Source organism: Dasypus novemcinctus, chromosome X, assembly GCF_030445035.2.
Source record: "Dasypus novemcinctus isolate mDasNov1 chromosome X, mDasNov1.1.hap2, whole genome shotgun sequence".
NCBI lineage: Eukaryota > Metazoa > Chordata > Mammalia > Cingulata > Dasypodidae > Dasypus > Dasypus novemcinctus.
The window spans coordinates 74,797,026-74,823,260 of record NC_080704.1 but is presented as its reverse complement, the minus strand read 5'-3'; the positions used below and the strand labels follow the sequence as shown (position 1 = coordinate 74,823,260).

Below are 26,235 nucleotides of genomic sequence, written 5' to 3'. Positions count from 1 at the left end.
CAGTCAACCCTCTAGCCCCCAAAGATTCACATCAATCCACATGTACGATACATTCACAACATTTCAAGGTCCCAAATTTCTGAACTGCTTGCAACATCAACTCATGTCCAGAAATTTCATCTAAGTCTCATCAACTCAAAAGTCCAAATATAATTAAAATCATCTTAATTAGGTATGTGTGAGGTTCAGGTATATTTCATCCTAGGGCAAGATGTCTCTCCATCTGTGGACTTGAAAAACTCTACAATGAATTATCTGCTCTGATAATACAATGATGGGACAGTATAAAATACCAGTTATAGATATTCCCATTTTAAAAGAGAGAAATTAGAAGAAAAAAGAAGACATCATTATGAAGCAATTTTGAAATTCAACTGGGCAAGCTACATTAAGTTTCAAGGCCTGGCAATAATTTTCTGTGGACCTTGACTCTGCCCTCTGGGCTCATAGCTCCATTCTCTGTGTTTGTGGCTCCACCTTCTTAGGAATTCTTCCTTTTTCATAAAATGTAGCATGTATTTGAAACTGAGAAGTTTTATCAACCTGTTTCCTACCTGTAGAATTTTAGGGATATGGCAGCCTTTGATTTCATTCTCTCTCTGTACCTTTCAGTCTAAGCAGGCATTATAGCTGCTCATATAGCATCCATAAGAACCTTGTGGGTCTCCCATGAATGTTACAAGGATTCACTCCATTAGATAAGAGGGCCCTCCACAGGTCTTTTCTAGATACTTCCATCTCTATATTTGGCTTCTGCTGAGATGGCTGAGGGAATCCATGAGTCACATGCCTAATCTCTTCAAAGAACCCTCTATGTGATTGAATACTGTGATCTTTTGATACTCTGGGACACTATCAAAATGTTTGTCCAGCCATACCCTTGGCTTTCTCTTCAGAGCACACTTTCCTGACTCTGAATCTCCTAATTTTAGTGTCCTTTTACAATCTGGATAAGCTGAGAATTTCCAAAATCATCAAGTCTTGTTTCTTTCTGCATAACATTTCTTTCTTCAATTTGTCTTTTTTTCTCTCTTGCAACTCACTATAAGCAGGAAGTAGAAACCATGCCATACCTTCAACACTTTCCTTAAAAATATCCTAAACTAAATTCAAGTTCTGTTGGAGATTTGGACCCGAAGGGTATCGGGAATGAAAGAAAGAGAAAAGGGGGAAGGAAACAAAGAGCAAGAACAAGCGAGAGAGCTGGGATCAGGGGGTCTGCGAGTAATAACTCCTCAGACAACTTTATTGTTTACAAGGGCTCTCTATATACCCCTGTGTACGTGACAACAAGCAGGAACATGTAGCCTACGTGACAATAAGCAGGAACACATAGCCTACGTGACATCAAGCAGCATTACCTATAGTCTAAGGAATTTTAAAAAATCTTATCTCAAGGTACAAAGTCTGAGTGTTGCATTCACTACAAAAAGTATGTGCTCATCTTTTTTTTCAGCCTTTAACAGCTTCATCCCATTTGCTGGGAGTTCTTAATTACCACATTCCTTAATTTGCAAGTGTAGCCATGGAGACAGCATGTCTCTCCTTGTGAGGCCACTGTGCCTCAGTTTCCAACAAAGTTCATTGATTACAAGTTCTGCTTTCCATGTAACCAAAGGTCATAGTGAGCTAAGTTTCTGCCACTGTGTAACAGGGCTTCCCTTTCCTCAATTTTTCCAATAACATGTTTTTCATTTCCTTATGACCCAACACCAGCTGTGCCTTCATCATCCATATTTCTATCAATTCATGTATTTTCTTTGATAATAGAAGTTTTCTCTACCTTGTTCCTCACTTCCTTCTGAGCCTGCAGTGACAGAATCATTAATATCCAAGTTTCTACTAGTTTGTTAAAGGCAGTCTAGGATTTTCTTATTATGCTCCCTGAGATTCTTCCAGCATCTTCCCACTGCCCTGTTGCAAAACCATTTTCACATATTTAGGCATTTCTTATGGCAGTACCCCACTTCTGGATACTAATATTTGTGTCAGTTTCTTATTGCTGCTGCAACAAACTGCCACAAATTTAGTGGCTTAGAGGGCAGGGACAGGGAAGAAGAGGTGTGATATGGGGGCATTTTGGGGACTTGGAGTTGTCCTGAATGATACTGCAGGGACAGATGTAGGACATTATATATCCTGCCGTAACCACTAAATGTATTGGGAGAGAGTATAAACTACAATGTAAACTATAATCCATGCTGTGTAGCAGTGCTCCAAAATGTATTCATCAAAGGCAATGAAAAATAAAAAAACCGCACAAATTTATTGTCTTACAATTCTGGCGGTCAGAAGCTCAAAATGGATTGGCAGGGCTGCATTCCTTCTGGTGGCTCTAGGGGAGAATCTGTTTCCTTGACTCTTTCGACTTCTAGAAGGCATTTGCATTCCTTGGCTCATGAACCCTTCTTCCATATTCAAATCTCTTATTCCTTCTCTGACCTCTGCTTCCATAATCACACCCACTTCTCTCTCTGACCTTCTGCCTCTGTCTTATAAGGATCCTATTGATTACATTAGGTTCACCCGGATAACTCAGGATAATCTTCCCATTTTAACACCCATGCCTTAATCATATCTGCAGTGTAAACTTTGCTGCGTAAGGTAACATATTCACAGGTTCCAGGCATTAGCTTGTGGACACCTTTGGGGGCCATAATTCAGTCTATCATACCAGCTCCCTTCAAAGGTGTCATGATCATGAAAGACAAAGATTTACAAGTTGAAGGAGACTTAGGCAATATGATAACTTAATGGCATGTGGGATCCTGGATTGGATCCTGCATCAGTAAAAGGGCTATTAGTGGGAAAACTGGTGAAATATATGTTAGAATTCATGTTATTGCACCATTGTTAATTTCCAGGCTTTGATAATTATGCTATGACTCTGTAAGATGTTAACATTATGGCAGGCTGGGTGAAAGGCATAAAGGAACTCTTTGTACTATTTTTTGCAACTTTTTTGTAATTCTAAAATAATTTCAAAAGTAAAAAAAAATATCTCAATGTATAGTGGCATCTTCCGTATTTGGTCTATTTTCCTTCTATCTTCAGTAAACTTGGCTGTTACCCAGATGGTAAGTTAATATTTATATTTTTTCATTTAAATTTTTAAGTTATTAATGAGATTATCTTTTCATATGTTTATTGGCTATCCATTTCAGTTGAGTGGTGGCAGTATCAATTTGGTTTTATTAGGTTGATATTTGAATGAATGTCTATCATTCTTTTGTACCCATTTAATCTTAAATAAGAAAACTCCAGTTCAGGATAATGGTTCCATCTGAGAGATGAAAGTTAATGCAGTTGGTGAGGTACTGATCTTAGTGAGACATTACATAAGTTACACTATACAGGTTTTTCACTATACTATTTTAAACCTTTTATTCTGCCTTAAATATTTCATAATAAATTATTTTAAAATATTGACTAGGAAGTAAGTGAATATCAAATAGTTTGGTTGTAAAGGGGACAAGAAATTTGAGACAGTGGCTAGAGAATCATGGATTCAAGAAAATATCTTTTTAAGAGTGAGAAACTTGTAAATGTACAGAGACCAGGTTAAGTAGAGCCAGTACAGAGGAAGAGATTAAATATCCAAGTGAGAAAGTGGATAACTGATGGAGGTAGGCCCTCTGATCAGATGGCATCCAGATTACTTAAGGAAGGATTGACTTTGGATGACCTTTTATGGAAAGAGGGGAAGATAGGAATAGATGCATGTAAATTTGCAAACTTAAGGACATGAGGAGGCAGTGTCTGAAAAGTTGGCAAAATTAATGATTGCTAGACTCCAATTTCTCAAGTCAAATGTAAGTTTATCTTCTGAAAGTAATGGAGGATGGGTATAGAGCTAGAGGCTTTAGCAGAATGAGAGAAGGTTTAAAAGTCTATGAAGGGAATGGAGAGAGAGACAAAGAAATAATGTAAGGTAGGTATTAAAGGACGATGCAAACCATGAGACTATGGTGGGTACCTGGTGTGCTGATTTTTCTCCAGCACTGTTCAAATCGAGTGTGTAGAATTAGAAAAGACTGATTATGTGATGCATCCAGTATTAGTGTTTTTAGGCCAAGTGCAGAAAATGAACAGAGACCAAAAATGCAAAGGGTGTGGTCCACCATTTTAAACAGATTAAAAAGGAGGGGGAAGGAAGGAAGGGAGTTGATAGAACAATGCAGAAAGTGGAGTAATCAAAGGAATAGAGTGTTAAAGACCAGGAATAGGGAGAACAAAGACACAAGATTGCTAGAAGGATAGGAAATTGTCATCAGAGTTGGGTACCAGTATTTCAAATGACAAAGATGAAGCACATTTCCAGATGACGACAAGAATGTAAGAGCTAATAATTATGGAGCACTTACTATCTGCCAAGCACTGTTCAAATCACTTTAAACTTATTGGCACAGTTACATCTCATTTCAAAGAGGAGGCAACTAAGGCACAGAGAAATTAAGTGATTTGTCCATGATCACACAGTAAGGGGTAGAGCTGAGATATGAAACCAAGCAGTTCATATCTCCACTATGCCACCTCAAGATATTATGTTTGGGAAAATGGGTACCTGAAGTAAGTAAAGGTGAGATCATTGGAGGCAAGAATGTCAAGGAACTTTGAGGCATGACTTGCCAAGGAGAAAACCACTTAGTGAAGATTTTATTAGAAGGTATTCTTCTAATCCTAACAGTAGAAGGTATTATTCTAATCCTAACATTGGGCGGTCAGATCATGAAGCATCTAGTACGCTTGGCTAAGGACTTTGGTCTTTATCTTGAAGGCATTAGGGAGCCATAGATGTTCTTTAATGTATTGTGATTCATTGCACTTTAAATGTTCTAATTCATTTACCAGTTAGCATGTTTAGTCTTTCATCATTTATCTAACAAAGTCATTTTTTGTTGTTATTCTACACAGATTTTTTTTAGGAGAAATTGCCAACTTGAATTTTACCAAAAAAATCCTTTTTGACAGAATGATCTCAGTTCCAATAAAGTTCATGAAAGTGTGATTTTGCTTTGCTTTTTGCCAGGATATCAGAAGCATTTTGGGGGTGATTTAGAGAGCAAAGTGCTAGTTATCTGTTATCCCCAGGATCCAATAGGAGGTCATTTCTACTAACTAGTGGCCAGCTGTTGAGTGAAGTTTTGGCACCCTTGTAAATGTGTGTTAAACAAAATTCTGATCTTTGTATGCTACCTGAGATAAGCTATGACCATGTTTTTCAAATAATGACATGGTAACCAAAGATCTTTTCTGATGTGAATTAATTTCATATAAAATAGATTACATGGAGATATGAAATGAAGTATCAGTTTATTATGCATTTATCAAATTTCATTTTTAAATAAAAAACAAAGGGATGTGTAGATGAGATAGTTCTAGAAAATCTGGACCTTATGTAAATGAAACCTCATAGGATGGTTGTAGGGATTAAGAGATAATATATGAGAGCTAATGCTGCTCTACAAGCATCAGGGATTATATGTTCCTACCAAATTGTTCAGTTAATAGTATATGGTTTTACAGTTGACATATAATTTCTGTAATGTGTTTTTTCCCCTATTTGTTCTTGCTTTTTAATAGAAAAGGGATTAGACACATTGGTTTTAAGTTTCTCTGTCATTCCCTTCCTTTAGCCTCTCATTTAGGGGCATCCAGGGTCAATAAATGAACTTTAAATGCATCAGAAGAATTTAAACTTAAAGGAGTCCATTTATAAATCTTTTTAAAATAAATATATATTTTTAAAAATATTAATAATCTTTCATAATTTACTTCTTTTCTAAGTTGGAATGTAGGTAGGTGATGGGGGAAGATTTACCTTTACACTGATCCCTAGAACAACATTGCCAATTATTCTTGTTTTCTGACATCCTATCTCACTGAGCAGTATGCATAAGGGTACCCAAGCCTGATGTGGCTACGGTGAGTACACAGAGGCAATTTAGACTGACAGAGGAAGGTTGACTTCTGTTTTCTGAACATTTTATTTTGGGGAACTGTTGGGAATTAAAAGGAAAGAGAGAAGTCAGTTCTGAAGGCAGTTCTTAGCAATTTAATTTTGAGGACAGAGAACTGGAAAGTGGCCTTAAAGACCTTCGGGTCTAGACTCTTCATTTATATAAAACCCCCTTTTGCAGGCCTCACCAGCCTAGGGGTAATACTAAAGCTACAGTATTGGCAACAAATAAGCATTTCTCTAGCTCCATTCTGACTCATCTATTCTTTGAAACTTTAGCCCATCCCTACACATTCACTCACTCTCACAGTTCTCCCAACTAGTTTATAAAAGAACCCAGTTAACAGCCCCAAACTTTTACTGGTTGTCTAACTTGTGCTTTGCAAACTCATCTCAGCTGCACAACCTGGAATCACCCATTTTCCTCATTTACTGTTGATAAGGCCACTGTGTTGGAATTAGAAACCAGTGAGTCTGCCTCCTTAGATTGAGATTTATATTCAAAAACTATGGAATCAGGCAATATGCCCAATCCTTTTTCTAACCCTATGAATGATAACATTATTACTTCCATTTTTGTAGATTAGGAAATAGAAGCTCTGGTTGTATACATAGTAAAGCTGAGACAAATATAGGTCTGTCAGATTAAGGCTGTACTTCATGGAAGGGGGACCTGGTTTCATGTTAGATGTTAAAGACAGCAGTAATGTATTGTGCTTGTGTTTGCATCACTGATGTTGACTTAGCTATTCTAGCCCCTTGAATTCCCTCCTCATTGCCAAGCATACAGTACCTTATTTTTCTTCCTTAAGTAGAGTTTTCTAATAGAATAATTTTTGCAAGGTAACTAGAAAACCTATTATCAGTGTATATCAAAATTGATTGTATTCTTATCTCTAAAGGTGTATGTTTAGAAGCCATGGTTGAACTCGAAAACCGAAAGGTACAGTCTTTGCAGTAGACATTGATGGGTGCAGGCAGTTCTTCCTGTAAACTGGCCAGGCAAAGCTTGGTTGTCCTCGAAGCAGAGCTTGTGGGAACTCAAATGCCATTCCAAAATGGCCAAATGAGACCTGGTCCAGGAAAAGTCCAATGTCATAGCAATACAATGGATTTGGGAAGGTGAGTAGGAACCTTTTTTAAGAAACAACTCTATGAATTTTCCAGACACCCAGTCTAGCAACCTGGAGTACACAGACCCAAGTCCAGATTTGTTCCTCCTTTTTCACTTAAAATATGACGTCTGAATTTTGATCCCCACCAGAGGGCAGCAAAAGAATAAGGAATGTGTTCTTCCACCTCTGCTTTCTGGAATTACAGAGAGAGATTGGTATTTTTAAATATAAGATAAATATATACATTATATTTATATTTGCTTATATTTAAAAATGTATCTGTATACATACATATGTGTATATCTATATATGGGGGGAGCAAAAGAGAGAGAGATAATATAACTCAACCATGTCTGCGGCGGCTTGCTCGGTCGGTAGAGGTGGGGTCTGGCTGCGGACGAGGGGTCGGTCCAGCTCTGGACGAGGGGTCGGTCCCGCTTGGGACGAGGGGTCGGTCCCACCTGGGACGAGGGGTCGGTCCGGCAGCAGACGAGGGATCGGTCTCACAAGGGGTTGCGCGGTTCGGCTGACGGGGTCGCCCGGCGAAGCCGGCGACGAAGGGGTCGCCCGGAGAAGCAGGCGACGAAGGGGTCACCCGGAGAAGCAGGCGACGAACTGGGGACAAGGGAGGCCAGGCCCTTGTCGGGGGCTCTCAGGACTGGAGGGCGCACGGCAGAAGAACTACCGCGGAGACAAGGTAAACACGCAAGTCCACTTTACTGAGGGATAGGCAACAGTTTTATAGGGGCTGGGGAAGGCTGATTGGTCGAAGCCACGCCCTGTTCTGATTGGTTGCCGGCGAAAGGTCAGTGGGCGGTACTGGACGGGGGAGGGGTGGTGGTTAGGGATTGGCTGTCGCTGTTGCTGGGGGAAGGGGCAGGGTTTAGGGATTGGTGGCTGCTGTTGCTGGGGTGGAGGGCAGACTTGAGTTTCCCGCCCACGCCTGGCTGTTGCTGCTGTCGGGGGAAGGGAAAAGGGCGGGCTGGATTTTTCCGCCCACACCTGGCTGTTGCTGCTGTCGGGGGAGGGGAAAAGGGCGGGCTGGATTTTTCCGCCCACACCTGGCTGTTGCTGCTGTCGGGGGAGGGGAAAAGGGCAGACTGGAATTTTCTGCCCTGCGCCTGCGCAGGGAGAAAGAAGAAGGGTGCTGCCCCACAAGGCATTGTGTGGCGCTATCCGGGAGGAGGGGCGGCCGCGGAAGCATGGCTGCCGAGAAGGGGAGACCCGAGGGCACTCTGCGCCCATGCCGAGCTTCCTTCAGGGGTGGCGGTGAGTCCGACCAGCCACCCTATTATGGGGGCAGCGGCTTGGCCTGCCGCGGCTGCTCCCCCGCCAGGCCAGCAAACCACACTTCAGCCTGAGGGGTGACCGCATTTCCCCCTTCTTTTCAAATAAGCACCAGGATGGCAGCAGCAACAAGTAGCTGAGGCCCAAGAGGCAGTAAGCAATGAGGGAAGCGGGGCTGAAGAGGGAGGTGAGTATGACGGGGATACAAATGTACAATTTGGGGGGCGGTATCTTGCCGTTGCAAGCAAGGGTGGCCAATGTCCAATTCTCGTTAATCTCGGCGGCTATAAGGTCCATGTGCTGTTAAAAGTCCAGGATGATAGCGCGTTACAGGTGGTTGATCTCTTCTTGGTGGTGAAGAGCGGCAGAGGCAGACTGTGTGATGGTCTGGAGGATCGCAGTGGTGAGGACAAGTCGCGTCAGGGCACCAGCGATGGTGGTGGCGGCAGCGTCGGGAGTGGTGGAGACGTAGGCGAGGACAATAAGAAGGCCAAAGTCTTCACGGGCGCGAGAGAGGCCAGGCCGACATGGGGCGGCCCAATCTGCAACGCAGTGGGGGTTCAAACAAAAAAAGGAGGGGGGCGGGGGACGAGAAAGGACGCTTTGGATGGCTGAGAAGAGGAGTGAGGTCGAGACAGGAGGAAGCTCTGCAGAAGTATGGGGAGGCAAGAGTAGAAACGTTATTGGATGCTAGAAAGCAGGCCGCAGGCCGGGAAAAACGGGTTGCGGGCCGTTTAGCAGGGCTGGAGCTGCTTGAGAGCGATGGCGGCATGGGGGGCCGTGGTTACAATCTTCTGGGGTGGTAGCGGCTAGACAGATGGCAGAAAATATTATCAAGAAAGCAAAGGTTATGAGAAAGAAATAGAGTATTAAAGGCTGTGGGGGAAGTGAGAAGATCATTTAGAGGATAGGGTTGAGAATGGTATGTTTAAGACAGAAGCTTTGTGGTTTGTAGGAGACTGCTTTATAAACGAAGGAGAATGAGGGCAGTAAATATAGTAACGATAGATAGGAAGATGACAGTGAGGAGGAGTCTTTGTTTAAGGTTCCAATCGTCCGGCGCAACAGTGGCTAGGCCGATAGCGAGGGGTGTTGCTAGATAGACAATAGCTGCAAAGACAAAATCATCTTCTGTTTCCTTAAGAATAACTTTTCTTTAAATACTTAGTAGCATGCAATATTAGAAACTGTTTCCTAAAAGCAAGTTGGCAGGGGAGCTTGGTTGCTGTTAATCTTTCCTGTTACAAAATTACCTTTTATTATTATTATCATCAATTTAGTTTTATATATATATATTTAAGAATGACCTTTTGGAATTAGCCATTTAATACCTTAATGTAAACTATTGAAGATAAATTTTATCTTTACAGAACACATTCCCTTACGTAAAGTTATCACAATACCTTTTACACTTGCCGCATGCAAATTAAATTTCAAGAGTTTATGAAAAATTAGCCATCTTACTTTAGGACAAAATACGTCTTTTTGCAAAACTTATTACATTTCCGTTAGCATTTTTACAAACTTTTAACCTTTTTAATATTCATATAAGTTTTACATTCTTTATATTATCCTGTGAAGAAAAATAAGTTATTCATTTTAATCTAGGCAAGAACAACTTTCTATGAAGACGTACAGTTAATTTTGTTAATTAAGACTTACAATTTTTTTTAAATTGTAGATATCTTATTAACATTTAAACTTATGTATTAATATAATAAACTTAAGTATTAATATAAGCGCTTATTTAATTTTTGGCCATTTGAATAGAGCTCTTTTAAAGATTTCTAGTAATTTATATTTACCATCCGGAGGTATCACAATATACGTTGACATTGAACGAACAGACAGACAAACACAGAACAATTACAACACATTACCAGAAATATATAATTTATTTACAGTTGACTCATAATTCTTACTTTCTTGGTATAGCTGCTTTTAAATCTTTTTTTATATAGCATATCATAGATTATACCCTTCAAGATTTCTTGTGGACTTCATGTTGCCTGTAATAAGCCAGGAGGGAATCTTTTACCTTCCTGCTCCACAGCAAAAGTGACCCTATCTATAAGGCGAGTATAGGTGTCCGGGTCCCAGAGCCGACACGTGGTAAGCCACGGATTAAAGGGGAGAAAAAGGTCCCAATATACTTGAAGCTGTTTGAAAGAGATCTTACACCGGTGAGTGTCTAGGAGACCGGCGAGGGCCCGAACTTGTGGGGCTTGCTTAGCAGATAGGATGTTACCCATTGCTAATGGCCTTTTGGAGCCGATAAGAAAAGGGGCCCTTACCTTGAGAGCGCGGCGATGGGAGCCGAGGTGCGCGGTGAGACGAGGGGTCGGAGCCGGTGGGGCTCCGACGGTGGTCGCGGGCCAAGAGAAGGCCCCGACGAGGGGAGGGCGGGACGACGAGCAGTGGAGCAAGGCAAAGGGGAGCAAGCGCAGAGGGGAGGAGGCAGAGGTGAAGGCAGGGGTGGAGGTGCTCAGGCACGCGCTCCTGAGAGTTTTATTGGCGCCTCTTAATCATAGCGGGTCGGTATAAGCCCCCGACATGGAAGGAGAAAGCCATCCAGCAATTCTCCCAGACCGCCGTGGATCATATGAGGTCACCAAGGTTCAGGAGCAGCAATGCAGAGCGAAAAGAGAGGGGTGAGAAGAGAGGAGGGCGTAGGGCTGTGGTAGGGTTACTTCAGACGTGCAAGCGCGCGCTCCCGAGAAATCCAAGGCTCCTCTTAATCATAGCGGGTCGGTATAAGCCCCCGACATGGAAGGAGAAAGCCATCCAGCGATTCTCCCAGACCGCCGTGGATCATATGAGGTAGCCAAGGCTCAGATAGCAGCAATGTTGCACGAGAGAAGTCCCAAGGTGAGAAGAGAGGAGGGCGTAGGGCTGTGGTAGGATTACTTCAGACGTGCAAGCGCGCGCTCCCGAGAAATCCAAGGCTCCTCTTAATCATAGCGGGTCGGTATAAGCCCCCGACATGGAAGGAGAAAGCCATCCAGCGATTCTCCCAGACCGCCGTGGATCATATGAGGTAGCCAAGGCTCAGGTAGCAGCAATGTTGCACGAGAGAAGTCCCAAGGTGAGAAGAGAGGAGTGGGGGGAGCCGCCAGGTTATGGAGTGAGGCTGTGGTGGGGTTGCCTTGCCCCACGTTGTGCTGTGGTGGGGTTGCTTTGCCCCACGTTGGGCGCCAGCTGCGGCGGCTTGCTCGGTCGGTAGAGGTGGGGTCTGGCTGCGGACAAGGGGTCGGTCCAGCTCTGGACGAGGGGTCGGTCCCGCTTGGGACGAGGGGTCGGTCCCACCTGGGACGAGGGGTCGGTCCGGCAGCAGACGAGGGATCGGTCTCACAAGGGGTTGCGCGGTTCGGCTGACGGGGTCGCCCGGCGAAGCCGGCGACGAAGGGGTCGCCCGGAGAAGCAGGCGACGAAGGGGTCACCCGGAGAAGCAGGCGACGAACTGGGGACAAGGGAGGCCAGGCCCTTGTCGGGGGCTCTCAGGACTGGAGGGCGCACGGCAGAAGAACTACCGCGGAGACAAGGTAAACACGCAAGTCCACTTTACTGAGGGATAGGCAACAGTTTTATAGGGGCTGGGGAAGGCTGATTGGTCGAAGCCACGCCCTGTTCTGATTGGTTGCCGGCGAAAGGTCAGTGGGCGGTACTGGACGGGGGAGGGGTGGTGGTTAGGGATTGGCTGTCGCTGTTGCTGGGGGAAGGGGCAGGGTTTAGGGATTGGTGGCTGCTGTTGCTGGGGTGGAGGGCAGACTTGAGTTTCCCGCCCACGCCTGGCTGTTGCTGCTGTCGGGGGAAGGGAAAAGGGCGGGCTGGATTTTTCCGCCCACACCTGGCTGTTGCTGCTGTCGGGGGAGGGGAAAAGGGCGGGCTGGATTTTTCCGCCCACACCTGGCTGTTGCTGCTGTCAGGGGAGGGGAAAAGGGCAGACTGGAATTTTCTGCCCTGCGCCTGCGCAGGGAGAAAGAAGAAGGGTGCTGCCCCACAAGGCATTGTGTGGCGCTATCCGGGAGGAGGGGCGGCCGCGGAAGCATGGCTGCCGAGAAGGGGAGACCCGAGGGCACTCTGCGCCCATGCCGAGCTTCCTTCAGGGGTGGCGGTGAGTCCGACCAGCCACCCTATTATGGGGGCAGCGGCTTGGCCTGCCGCGGCTGCTCCCCCGCCAGGCCAGCAAACCACACTTCAGCCTGAGGGGTGACCGCACATGTCTCCATTTCATTGCTTTTAATTTCTTAAAATGATAAGGTTAAGTTAAAAGTTATTAAAAATAACATTTTATTAGCCCGTATATTTGAGGACATTTTCAAAGTCTAATATGCAGTTAGCTGGGAATTTAGCAAACATTTGGAAATGAATCTTCAGAAAAAATATCTTTATGTAGTGAATATTAAAATCAAAGTGTAACCTGAAGAAAAATATATTTGAGCAGAAAATTATTAAAATTGAGAAATTTCAGATGTGTTCATTAGTTAGATGAATCTTTGGGAACATTGCTTCAGATTTTCAGTCCTGGCTTAGTCAAAAACATCTTTGCACATTCTCCAAAAGCCCAGTTATCTTAGCTTTGAAGCGAGGTGAGGTCGGGATCTGTTTGAGGTAAATAACTGCTCAAGCCTGATAAATTAGGGAGATAAGTATAGGATGCAGCTGTGAGCTGGCATTATGCACATTGTTGAGGGAGCTAAAACATTGTCCATGAGTCACACTTTTGATTCTGGTCATACTAAGAAAGACCCTGAAGATGTCCAAAAGGTGAGAATATCTTCTTCCTTTGACTTTCTCCACTTGGTGCTGTAATAATAATTACAATAGTAAAACAAATAGCATTAATTAAGGGCTTATTATGTGCAATTTTAGTGTAGATCACTGTACTAAAATTTGACATTCAGCATCTCATTGAACCCTCAAAAAACTTAATGAGATAGTCCCCTTTATACTTACAGGAAAACTGAGACCTCGAGAAGTTAAGTTTGTTTTGAAGTGTCTCTGTTTTTATTTTTGAAAACTTTATGTGTATATGTGTGTGTGTGATTTGTGTATGTGTGTTAGAGATTGAGAGAGAGATTGAGAATCAAAGTGTTTTAAAAGATCTCTAAGCTCAGGTAGTCCATTGCCCTCTATGGCCAGTGACTATCTCAAAGCACATATTTGCATTGCCTTTGCTGTTCTTCTTTGAATGGTCCGAAGTCTTAGGTTAGTGTCTGGATAATAAAGTAAGATTGGAGACAGTGTTCTTAACAGTCAGATGGGTGTATTTTGACACCTAGAATTGTAGCAGACTTAGGATCCTCAGTCTAATGATTGTGCCCATGGGAATTTCAGAGACCAGGAATCAATGGAGGAGCACTGAGAGGTTGAGTGATTTTTTTCTTTGCTCTGAGGTTTTCATCCAGATATCTTTACTACTACTTTCTTGAAGACTTTGTATAAAGAACCCTAAAAATTTCCAAGCCACTTCTTTTAGCTTTCCAAATTCTCCAAGAAGAAAGAATGTAATGAAAAGCTTGGAGAACTAACTTTGGAACCAGACAGCCCTAGGGTTGAATCCCAGTTTCATCTTTTACTAGCTGTGTGGTCTACAACAAGTCAGTTTATCTCTCAGCTTCATTTTATCATTTTTAAAGTAGGGCTAGTTATTAGATCTACCTCACTGGATTGTTGGGAGAATTCAGCGAGATAAATGTGTTAACTTCTTTGTACATAATATTGCTTACCAAATGTTAGTACCTCCCCATTTCCAATACCCCTAACTCCTTTACTGTATTGGCAGGGGATGAACTTTATCTTGGTGATGGCATTCTCCCGTAATCTTTTTACTTTGGAATCTATTGTCCTTACCTTGCTATCTGTTAAATATTTATAGTAAAAAGGGATTTTCTTAGTGGTCCTTAGGCCATTGTTTATTTATGGTTGTTAAATGATAGGGACATTCTTCATTTCCTCAGCCTAAAAGCATCCTAAATTGGTCTAAAAGGAAATCTCCACTTGAAATATGCCATCCCACTCTTAGCAGAAATCATAAAATCCATGCCAAGTGGATGGACATGTTATTAGCAACATCTGACATCATTCTCTCCTCCCTTCAGTACTCTTGTCCCAAAGCAACTGGCTAAGGGTACAGACAGATGGACAGAGCATGGATTACAAACCTCTTAGATATAATCAGTAGGAGTATATAAATCACAGGAGATACTGTATTTTACAAGAAAGTGTACCAGACTGGGGATTAGAACTCTTGCATTCTAGCCTCAGTTCTGCCCCCTATTAACTTTGTGATCTTGAGCAAGTCTTTGTATATTAGGTTTCCCATAATGTATGGGCAGGACTAGATAAGATTCTAGAATGTTACACCTAGTAAAGGTTTAGAGACTGTGTGTGCAGAGACCAGAGACAGCCCTGGTGATAGCCCTGTTAGCAAAAGTTGGCTCTTGGAAACAACAGATGTGACATTTTCAATGTTTCGTACATACTATAAGCAAACTTGGTGACATAGTTGATGTTTATCGTGTTTTCTGCCAAATTATGAGAACTTGTTATTTTTTTTACCTTTTTATAATTTTTTGTCTTTATTTTTTTAATATTACATTCAAAAAATATGAGGTCCCCATATACCCTCCACCCCCCTCACCCCACTCCTCCCCACATAACAACAATCTCCTCCATCATCATGAGACATTCATTGTATTTGGTGAATACATCTCTGAGCACCACTGCACCTCATGGTCAGTGGTCCACATCATAGCCCACACTCTCCCACATTCCACCCAGTGGGCCATGGGAGGACATACAATGTCCGGTATCTGTCCCTGCAGCACCACCCAGGACAACTCCAAGTCCTGTAAACGCCTCCACATCTCATCTCTTCCTCCCACTCCCTACCCCCGGCAGCCACCATGGCCACTTTGTCATTTTAGACCCTATCCCCACCTTTCTTTCTAATGAAGTTCAGAGCACAGGTTTTGCTAATATAGCCAGACCCCAGAAAACTCAACATAGCCTCAGCCAGAGAGTAAATAGACACTCAGGAGAAAGCTTGGATTCATTAATACAAAGTCTTACACCTTTGATTTAGAGAAAGGTGAGATGCATTTTGTACAATATGATATTTGCCACCCTGAATCAGGCTCTGGGGACAATCCGGATAGTGTCTCTGTTCAGCCAAAATTTTCAGGTCTTAGAATGTGTATGGATCTCTTGAACCTTGGCAACTGAAAATGATCAACTCTTTGTTAAATTTCTTCTCTCATACTTAAAGAGGGAGTTTACATGGCAGAGAAGAATCCAGAAGGGGGTTAATATGTGATCAGACTCAGGCAAGCAGTTCATGAACCCCTTCCCAATGGAGGTGATCCTCCTCCTGGCTGTGCCTCAAAACCCAGTAAATGCTATCATCCACTTTTTGTTTTCAGGATTCCCAGGAGCTGGACTCCTTATTTGAACCCAGAGCAATGGCCAAGGACCATCAAAGTGAAATAGTACTACTTGCATACTGAGATTTCTTGGACTAGGCCTTTAGAATAAAAATTGGCTAACATTAGCTGAGTGCCAACCATGTACCCGGAAACAAATACTGGGTTTGTTTCTAGCTCTACTCTGGTCACTCCCCAGGATTTTTCCTAAAGTCACTATCAAGGAACAAAAGACCCTAAGTGTCCTTAACCAGTCAAAAGAAAGCCAAATCAGTCTGTCTCCCTCTTTCTGCAGTTTTGGAGGGGTGGGGAAAGAAGTTCTGCCTTATACTGTTTCTGCCTGAAGATTTTTTTTTTAACTTAAAATATTTCCTTCTATGTTATACAGTGGAAACAGCATTAACCTTGAAGTTAGACACATCTGAGTTCATATCACTAATTATCAGGTGACCTTGCACAATGTACATTCTTTATTCCTCTCCAAGCCTTTGGCCTTAAATCCCTTCTCTGGTCTTTTTTCAAGCGTCAATCTAATCTATGAGTTAAGAATTTAAGCTTTGTTTCAGCTCTAAAAGGAACCACTCCAATGTCCAGAGGAAAGAAAATGAGTTCTAGTGATAATCTCATGCAATTTCCACTTTTATTTCTAATTACATTCTCCTCCTTAATCCTGTGAAAAGGAGTGAATAGAGTGATCTCATCTGTGGTAACCCTAACATGCTAGTATATAAACCATGTTCTTTGAGCCCAAGTTCCTTCTAGAAGTCTGGAGGAAAAAAGTGGGTGAATAATCAATATATGCAAAGCACTTTGAACTGTGCCTGACATATAGTAAACACTGTATGTGAGTTAACCATTAAAACATTTCAGACACATGACTTGAACATGGAAAAGGTGTTCCACTAAACCTGTGTTTTAGTCAAACTTGTAGGTCAGAATCTGGGACCATGGTTTATACCGTCTCCTATCACTGTTATCACCTCTTGTCTTAGTTTCCAGATTGCTATGACAGATAACACAACGGGTTGTCTTAAACAACAGGAATTTATTAGCTCATGACTTTGAGACCTGAAGAAATTCAATATCAAGATATTAACAAGACTTTCTTCAATGTCTACAGAGATCTGGTCCTGGTTGCCCACAATTGTGGTTCTTTGGCATGTATTTCTGCTTCCCTTTACATGGCAATGACCTCGCATTTTCTGGATTCTATGACTTCTGTGTTCTTTTTCTAAGGCCTCCAGTAATCTGGATTAAGGCCCATCCTGGTTCAGTTTGCCACACTTTAACTAAAAATAACGTCTTCCAAAGGTCCTGTTTACAATGGGTACATACCCACAGGAATGCAGATTACAATTAAGAACATGTGTTTGTTGAGGTACGTAATTCAACCTACCACACCTCCTCTTTATACTGATTACAGAAGACATGGGGGACCTAGTTTTATATCATACTCCACCTTGTATTTGGCCCCACCTGCCTCTGTAGGAAAGCTCCATGCACTATCAGTTTCCTCTTACCTTTAGCATTTGTCTCTACTGTTTTCAGAGGGTAGATCATTATTCCCTTCTCAGAATGTGCTTAGAATGTGACCTTTCACAGATAATCTAAAGAAGGCATTGGAGAATTTGGTAAAATAGGCTGCATTTATTTTACTGGACCTCTCCTAACTCCACTTTCATTTCTAAAATTTTTCACCTTATTAAAGCTGGGATGTCGATAATAAGTCCAGAAATCATGGGTCCCTTTTATTTTCCCTTACTCTTTTCCTTAAAGAAACAATGGAATTTTCCCCAGGTTTTCCTTCCTAAACCTACTAGAGTTATACCTATAATTTTAGTCCTGTTTCAAGGCACCAATGATAACCATTCATTCAAAAAAATTTATTCTTAGTATGTACTAGATGAAGTTGGAGGCACTGGAGATATAACTATAAACAAAACAGTCATGGGCCCTTCTTTCATGGAATTTATATTTTATTAGGGAGACATAGGTGATAACTTCAATATAATTGTCAGGTGGTATTAAGTGCTCTGAAGAAAAATAAAGCAAGGAAAGGGGTTGTTTTTTATATAAGATGGTTAAAGAAGGCCTATGTCAATATGGTATTAGGCAGAGAACTAAATAAAGTGAGGTTACAAAACGTGGTAGATATATCTTGGAGAAGAGTATTTTTAGGAATAGTGAACAGCAAGTGCAGAAGCTCTGAGGCAGGAGTGTGCCTGGCATTTGAACAGAAAGGGGGCCAAAATGGCTGGGGTTAAATGAGCAAGGAGGACTGTTTGGTCTGTTATCTTCCCAAAAGGAACAGCAATAAACACATACGTAAAAGCTCATCATTTTAAAGATACATAAAGTGAGGCCTTAGAGTACTCACTGAACAGAGTGGGAAGTGGATTCATCCTACCACAGTAATTACAAACATTTCCATATTAAAGCTTGGCTCCAAGATTTACATCTATAGACCACCTTAGGGGAGGGCGTTACAATCCATGATGACTGTAGGATTAGCCAGGCCATGTTTTGATTTGAGAGGACACATCAGGAAGTGCCACCTGCTTTACTGGGCTTCTCTTACTTAAAGAGAGTATAGTTTTAAGCCTAAAGAATGACTTCTCTGAGCCCTGCTTACTGGCATATTGGCTGAACTGCCTGACAAAACTGCCAACCAATGTTTCGGTCTACTTGGAGGTGACAGGGCCTGTAAACAGCATGTTATACAAGTGGACTTGGCATCCCTTATTACAATCCAGAGAAGCTAATGAGACCACGTCCATCTTGGGAACTGGGTAGCCCTTTGAAGAAGAAAAGGCTGTGAGGAAAAGATTTGTCACTAAGAAATGAATAAATAGGTAACTGGAGAAGAACAGTAAGATCATTAAGTCCAAAGCCATCAAGTCCATATCCCCTGATTTGCATAGCACTTTACTTCACCACCTGTTGCTCTAATATTTATCCCCTACCACCACCTCTCATCTCTCCTCTAGTAAAAATGAGTTTAATTCCTTTACAGGGTTGATAATAATTATAATAGTTACCATTTATTGAGCAATTAATATGTTCCATGCTAGACTCTTTACATATATTATTTCATTAAATCATCCAACAGCCCTGTGAGGTAGCCCTCTGAGGAAACTTGAGGTTCATGTAGTTTATGTATTTACCTAAGATCTAATAGCTAGTAAGTGGCAAAACCTCAACACGACTAACTCCAACCTCTTTTTTTTCTTCCCCACCCCCACCCCCTCCCCCATGCTGCTGTTTATGCAGTTGGTGTCCATTTGCTTTGTGATCTTCTGTATCTATTTCACTGGGATTCAATCCTAATCTGATGTGGAGAGAGGTTCCCTGTCAATTGTGCCACCTCAGTTCCTAGTCTCTGCTCCATTTCATCTTGACTCTGTCCTTCATCTCTCTTTTGTTGTGTCATCATCTTGTTGCATGACTCACTTTCACAGGCACTCGGCTTGCTGCATGGGCACTTGGCTTGTCACGCGGGCACTGGCTCACCATGCAGGCACTCATGTGGGTACTCGCCCACCACTCATGCACTGGCTCACTGCGCAGGCACTGGCTCACCACGCAGCACTGGGCTCACCACACAGATACTCATGTGGTGCTCACTGCACAGGCACCCACATGGGCATTCAGCTCACTGCACAGGCTCTTGGCTTACCGCATGGGCACTTGGCTCACTTTGCAGGCACTTGGCTCACCCTGCAGGCACTAGCTCACCATGCAGGCATGCTTTCTCTTCTTTTTCACCAAGATGCCCCAGGGATCAAACCTGATCCTTATCACTTGCACCACATCTGCTTCCCTCCAACCTAACTCTTTAACTTTTGTGATATTCTCTCTCTTTCTAAATTTAGCTGGGGAAGGAATAAGTGAGAAATATCTCTGTGAATTAAAAGGTCTTGAAGGGCCTGGGAGCCAAGATTCATTCATTTATTCTAAAAATCATTCATTAGCTTTCACCTTGGCCTTAGTTTATAGAGATGAATGAGACAAAAATCTCTAGCAGAGAGCTCATGAGACTGGTGGGATATTTGGACCAACTGACAGAATGCAGTGTGATAAGTACTAAAATGAAGAAGTGCATTGGATGCTATGGAAGCACATAGAAAGGAAACAGATCTCTGACCTGGGAATCATAGAAGGCTCCATATAGTGGGTAAGGTAATGCACATGCTAAGTCCTGAAAGTTAAGGACAGGTATATTAGGTCGGGTACAGGCTAAGCCCCTATAATAATAAGAGATTGAAGTTCATTTATCTCTTATATGGAAGTCCAGAGGTAGGTAGCCCAAACTTGGTGGGGAAGCTCTGCCATCCTCACCACTTCACATTAGCCTCTGGGTCCTGGTTAGCTAGTTGTTCCATTTGTCTCCATTTGCCATTCAGAAGGAATGAATGTAAGTAATGAATGAAGGAATGAATGAAGAGATAGAATGTAAGGCAGGCAGCTTCTTTATTTTAAAAAATGTGATCCAGAAGATTGCATATATCACTTCCACTTTTATTGTATTGTCTAAAACTTAATTACATTTCCTTACTTAGCATCAAGGTAGGCTAGGAAATAAAAACATGTGTGCTAAAACTCAGTGACTTCTATTAACAAATTGAAGAAAAGAAGGATGGCTACTGGGAAGCAATTAGCAGCTTCTACCATAAGGGGGAAAGACCTTTTAGGCACAGAGAATTCTGGATACACAAAGGCATAAGAGACCATATCATGTAAAGAACTGTAGCCACAATTCAGAACACAGGCATTGGCCAGACTGTGAAGCACCTTGTGTCCTAACTAAGGAATGTAGACTGTGTCCTGAAGACAGTGAGAAGTCTTGAAATATTTTAAGCAGAGGAGTAACACAATTAGATTTGGATTTTTGAAAGATTGTTCCAGTGGTACTGTGGAAGGCAGATTAAAGGAAGGGGTAAATGAAGGAATAGAGAACAGTTAGGACACTATTGTTGTAATCAGAGGGAGACATGATGAGGCTCTTAACTGCAGCAGTGGCAGTGATCATGGATTAGAGAGAGATCAAGGAAGTGTAATTTACAGAACTTGGTGACTAATGAATATGGGATGTGAGAAAGGGGGAATGCTAAGATAATGTGTAGAATACTGGCTTGGATATTAGCATTGTTTCAAGGAATAAATAATCAAAAGGGAAAGATTAAATGTATTTAGTTTTGGAAATGTTGAGTTTGAGATACCTATAGAATATCCAGGTGGCAATGTTGAGCAGATAATTAGACACATTAATGTAGAACTCAGTAGAGAAGCCTGGTAGTGAAAGCCTGTGCAAGGTGAAACTGCAGAGAGAGAGAATAAGTCTAGGTTAGTGGTTTTCCATTGCCCCAATCACCTACCTCACTACAGCAAGAATTTATGACACATTCCTATCAATAATAGTGTTTCAACCATGACTGTTTCTTAAAAAGGTGGGGTTGAGATGGGTGTCCTTTGCTTCCTGGATGAGAATTGCTGGGGTAGAACGAGATCATTAGAGAGATGAGAACACAATGCAACATTTAGGGGGAGCAATTAATGAGTGGTCAGTGTTCAGAGGTAGAGTGAGGTCATTCAGAGAAGGCTCTGGGATACAGATAAGGATTGAAAAGTGTCCTTTGGATTGGCATTTAGGAAATTAGTGGTGATCATTGTGTGATTGTTGGAGGACGGTCTTAGGAACCAGGAAGAGTTGCAATTGGATCTAGAGCACTGGTAGAGACAGCCTCCTTAAGTAAAAAGGGAAGAGACAATAAGATAAGATTATAAGTCTGGATGTCAATGAAGCAAGCTGTCAAATAGTCAGGTGCTATCTACAGTTTGGTATATAACAAATGCCTCAGCAATTGTGACAGCTAAATGGACAAGGGGAAAAATCAGATAATGGCCTTGTCTCCAATAATAACTCATTTTGGTATAATCAGAAGAGATTGTTGGGTGGATGAATGGGTGGGTAGTTATCACTAAATGCACTAAATGTGTGTTCTGTTTTCCTCCATTAGAGTTTTCCATATTATTTTCAAAAATTCAGTTCAGGTTGAAAATTTTTCTTGGATCCCATCTGTATTTTTTATTATGTTCTCATTTTCTATTCCATGTTCATTTTTCTAGACCATGGTTTCTCAACCTTGAAACTATTGACATTTTGGGCCAGATAATTCTTTGTTGCAGGGGTCTCAGTTGTGCATTGTAAGATGTTTAGCAGCATTCTTGGCCTCTCCCCACTAGATGTCAGTGGCAAGACCTCTCTCAGTCTTGAAAATAAAAAATGTCTACAGACATAGCTAAATGTCCCCTAGGGGTCAAAATTGTCCCCAGTTGAGAAGAACTGTTCTAGACCAAATGGAAAAGAACTGAAGAGGGGGGAAGGAGGTTTGTACTAAGTACTTATTTTCATTTCTAAGTTGATTGTCACAATGATACTTAAATTAGGTTGGTATGATCCCTATTTGGCAGATGAGAAAATCGAGGCTCAGAGAAAATAACTGACTTATCTAAGATGACACAGGTAATAAATGATAAAGCTGTGATTTAAACTCAGGTATGTTAGACTCATAAAGTTAGACTCCTTCTTAAAAAAAAAGCAATAAACACATTTGGGGGATATCCCCCCTTTTCATTTTTTACTGTATCTTAAAAATGAAAAAGAAACAAGTAAAAATTTAATTTATTAAAATATAAATAATATAGAAGATTATGGACTAAAGTATGAATGTTTCCTTTGACACTCTTCTCTAATTCTTTTGACCTATCCAAAGTGTTTGACTGTTAAGAATTTATTGTGTATCCCTCCAGACCTTTTCTATGCATTCATAAACCTACACAATGGACATACATGTCTGTATGCACACTCACATACATACAGAATAATGTTTTAACTTTTTTATTGTAGTAATATATATATATATATATAACTCAAAATTTCCCATTTTAACCATTTTCAAGTTTCAATGCAGTGGTATTTACTACATTCAACATATTGTGCTACTATTACCAACATCTATTACCCCAATTTTTTCATCTCCTCAAAGAGGAACTCTGCATCCATTATGCAATAACTCCCCATTCCCCTCATCCCCCTGGTCCTTGGTAACCTATAATCTACTGTCTCTATGAATTTGCTTATTCTATGTATTTCATATCAATGGAAGCATGCAATATATGTTCTTTTGTGTCTCATGTGTTTCACTTAACATCGTGTCTTCAAGGTTCATCCATGTTGTAGCATAAATGAGAGCTTCACTCTTTTTTACTGGTGAATTATATTCCATTTGTATGTATGTCACATTTTGTTTATTCATTCATCTGTTGATGGACACTAGGGTTGCTTCCATCTTTTGGTGATTGTGAAAAATAAACATTGGTATAAAATATTTGTTCAAGTCCCTACTTTCAATTCTTTTGGGTATATAACAAGAAGTTGAATTTCTGGGTCATGTGGTAATTCTATTTCCAACTTTCTGAGGAGCCACCAAACTGATTTCCATAGTGGCTACACCAGTTTTACAATCACACCAATAATGTATAATGGTTTCAATTTCTCTGCGTTCTCCCCAATAGTTGTTGTTTTCTGTTTTCATCCTACTAAGTGTGAAGTGGTATCTCATTGTGGTTTTAATTTTCATTTCCCTGATGACCAATTATATTGAGAATCTTTTCTTCTGTTTACTTGCCATTTGCATATCTTTACAGAAATGTCAATTCAAGCCATTTTCCCATTTTTAATTGGGTTGTCCTTTGGCTGTTGAGTTGTGTCAGTTACTTATCTATTCTGTATATTAAACCCTTACCAGATAAACAGCTTTTCTCCCATTCTGTAGATTGTCTTTTCATATAGAATAGTTACATTTTCAAAAATCAGAGCAGTTTTATGTTTACAGAGCAATTATGCAGAAAGTACAGAGTTCCCACATACCCTGACTCCATGGTTTTAACTGTTAGTAACATTTTGCATTAGTATGGTATGGTTGTTTCAAATGATGAAACAATATTATTTTATTTTTAACCATAGTCCATAGGTTACTTTTGGGTTCGCTCTTTGTAGTGTACAGTTTTATGGCTTTTAAAAAATTTTTTATTTTGATAAAATATATACAACCTAAAATTTCCCATTTTAACCACTTTCAAATATGTAATTCACTGGTATCACAATGTTGAGCTACCATCATCACCATCCATTATCAAAACTTTTTGATCATCCGAAACAGAACTTCTGTACCAATTAAGCATTAACTCCCCATTCCCCACCCCCACCTCAGCCCCAGGTAAACTGTATTCTAATTTCTGATTTTATGAATTTTTATATAAGTGATATCATAGAATAGTTGTCCTTTTGTATCTGGCATATTTCATTCAACATGATGTCTCCAAGGCTCATCCATATTGTAGCATGTATCAGAATTTCATTCTTTTTTATGGATGAACAATATTTTTATTTTATGTATATACCACATTTTTTCTGTCAGTTATTCCATTGATGTTAAGTTGGATTGCTTATATCTTTTGGTAGTTGTGAATATGCCACAATGAACATCAGTTTTAAAATATCTGTTTGAGTCTCTGCTTTCAATTATTCTATATATTTATTAATACCCAGAAGTGAGATTTCCAGGTCATGTGGTAATTCTATACTTAACTTTCGGAGGAACCACCGAACTATTTTCCAAAACAGCTGCACCATTCTACACTCCCACCAACAAATATGAGGTCACCTTTCTTTCCAAACTCTTGTCAACACATTATTTTCCAATTTTTAATAGTAGCCATTCTAGGAGGTATGAGATTGTATCCCATTTGTATATATTCTTTGGAGAAATGCCCACTCAAGTCCTTTTCCTGTTCTTAGTTGGGTTGTTTGTCTTTTTTTGTTGAGTTGCAGGAGTTGTTTATATATACATCAGTAATATGATTTACAACTATTGTCTCCCACTCTGTAGGTTGTCTTTTCACTTCGTTGATAATATCCTTTGAGATACAAAAGTTTTTAAATTTGTTGAAGTTCATTATATATATTTTTTTCTTTTTTACTTGTGCTTTTGCTGTCATCTAAAAAAATCACTGCCAAATTGGAGATTATAAAGATTTTCATCTGAGTTTTCTTCTACGAGTTTCATGGCTTTAGCTCTTATGTTAAGTCATTGATTCATTTTGAGTTAATTTTTGTATATGGTGTAGGGTAGAGGACCAAACTCATTCTCTTGCATGGGGATATCCAATTTTCCCAACACCAATTGTTGAAGAAACCATTATTTTCCCAATTAATGTACTTGACAACATTTTCAAAATCAGTTGTCCATGGATATATTGGTTTATTTTAAACTCTCAGTTCTGTTCCACTGGTCTGTATTTCTATCTTTATTCCAGCACCACACTGTTTTGATTACTGCGGCTTTGTAGTAAGTTTTCAAATCAGAAAGTGTGAGACCTCCAAACTTGTTCATTTCTCAATATCAATTTGGCTATTCAGTGCCCTTTGTGATTCCATATGAATCTGATGATTGGCTTTTCCATTTCTGCAAAAAAAAATTCTTCTAGGAGAATTGAAGGGATTGCACTGGATCTATAAACCGTTTTGGGAAATACTGACATCTTAACAATATTAAGACTTATCCATGAACCTGGAATATCCTCTCATTTAAATCTTCTTTAATTTCTTTTACCAGTGTTTTTATAGTTTTCATTGTACACATTCTCCATCTCCTTGGTTAAATTTATTCCTAAGTATTTTTCTTTATTTGATCAGTTGTAGTTTTACTGAAAAATCATGCAGAAAGTAAGGCGCTATCATACACCCCCCTCATATGCACAGTTTTTCCTGTTACTAATGTATTAGTAATACTGTAGAATTAGTAATCACACATTAGTGTGATATCTTTGTTACAACTGATATAGTAATATTATTATAATTATATTATAGCCCATAGTTTACATTAGAGTTCACTTTGTGCTGTACTTTTCTCTGAGGCTTTTTTCTGGTAATTATGTGACTAAAATTTACCATTTTATCCACTTTCAAATATACAATTCATTGGTGTTAATTACATTCATAAATTGTGCCCCCATCACCATCATCCATTGACAAAATTTTCCTTCACCCCAAACAGAAACTCTGTACCAATTAAAAATTAACTCCCCATTCTCCACCCTCATTCAGCCCATGGTAACCTGTATTCTAGTTTCTGGTTTTATTAATTTGAATATTATTCTTATTTCCAGTGAGTGAGATCATACAATATTTGTCATTTTTCATCTGGCTTAGTTCACATAGTATGAGTCTTCAAGGTTCACCCGTGTTATAGCATGTACTTGAACTTCATTCCTTTTTATGCCTGAATAATATTCCATTGTATGTATATTGCACATTTTCTGTATCCATTCATCAGTTGAGGGACACGTGAGTTGCTTCCTCTTTCTGGTAATTGTGAATAATGCTTCT

The 26,235-nt window shown here is 40.6% G+C and overlaps 1 protein-coding gene across 2 annotated transcripts in view; it reads left to right on the top strand.

The window, feature by feature from the left end:
* The window catches only part of OPHN1 (oligophrenin 1), a 540,428-nt gene that overhangs the window by 459,624 nt on the left and 54,569 nt on the right, over positions 1-26,235 (top strand). The gene's annotated exons all lie outside the window — the stretch shown is intronic.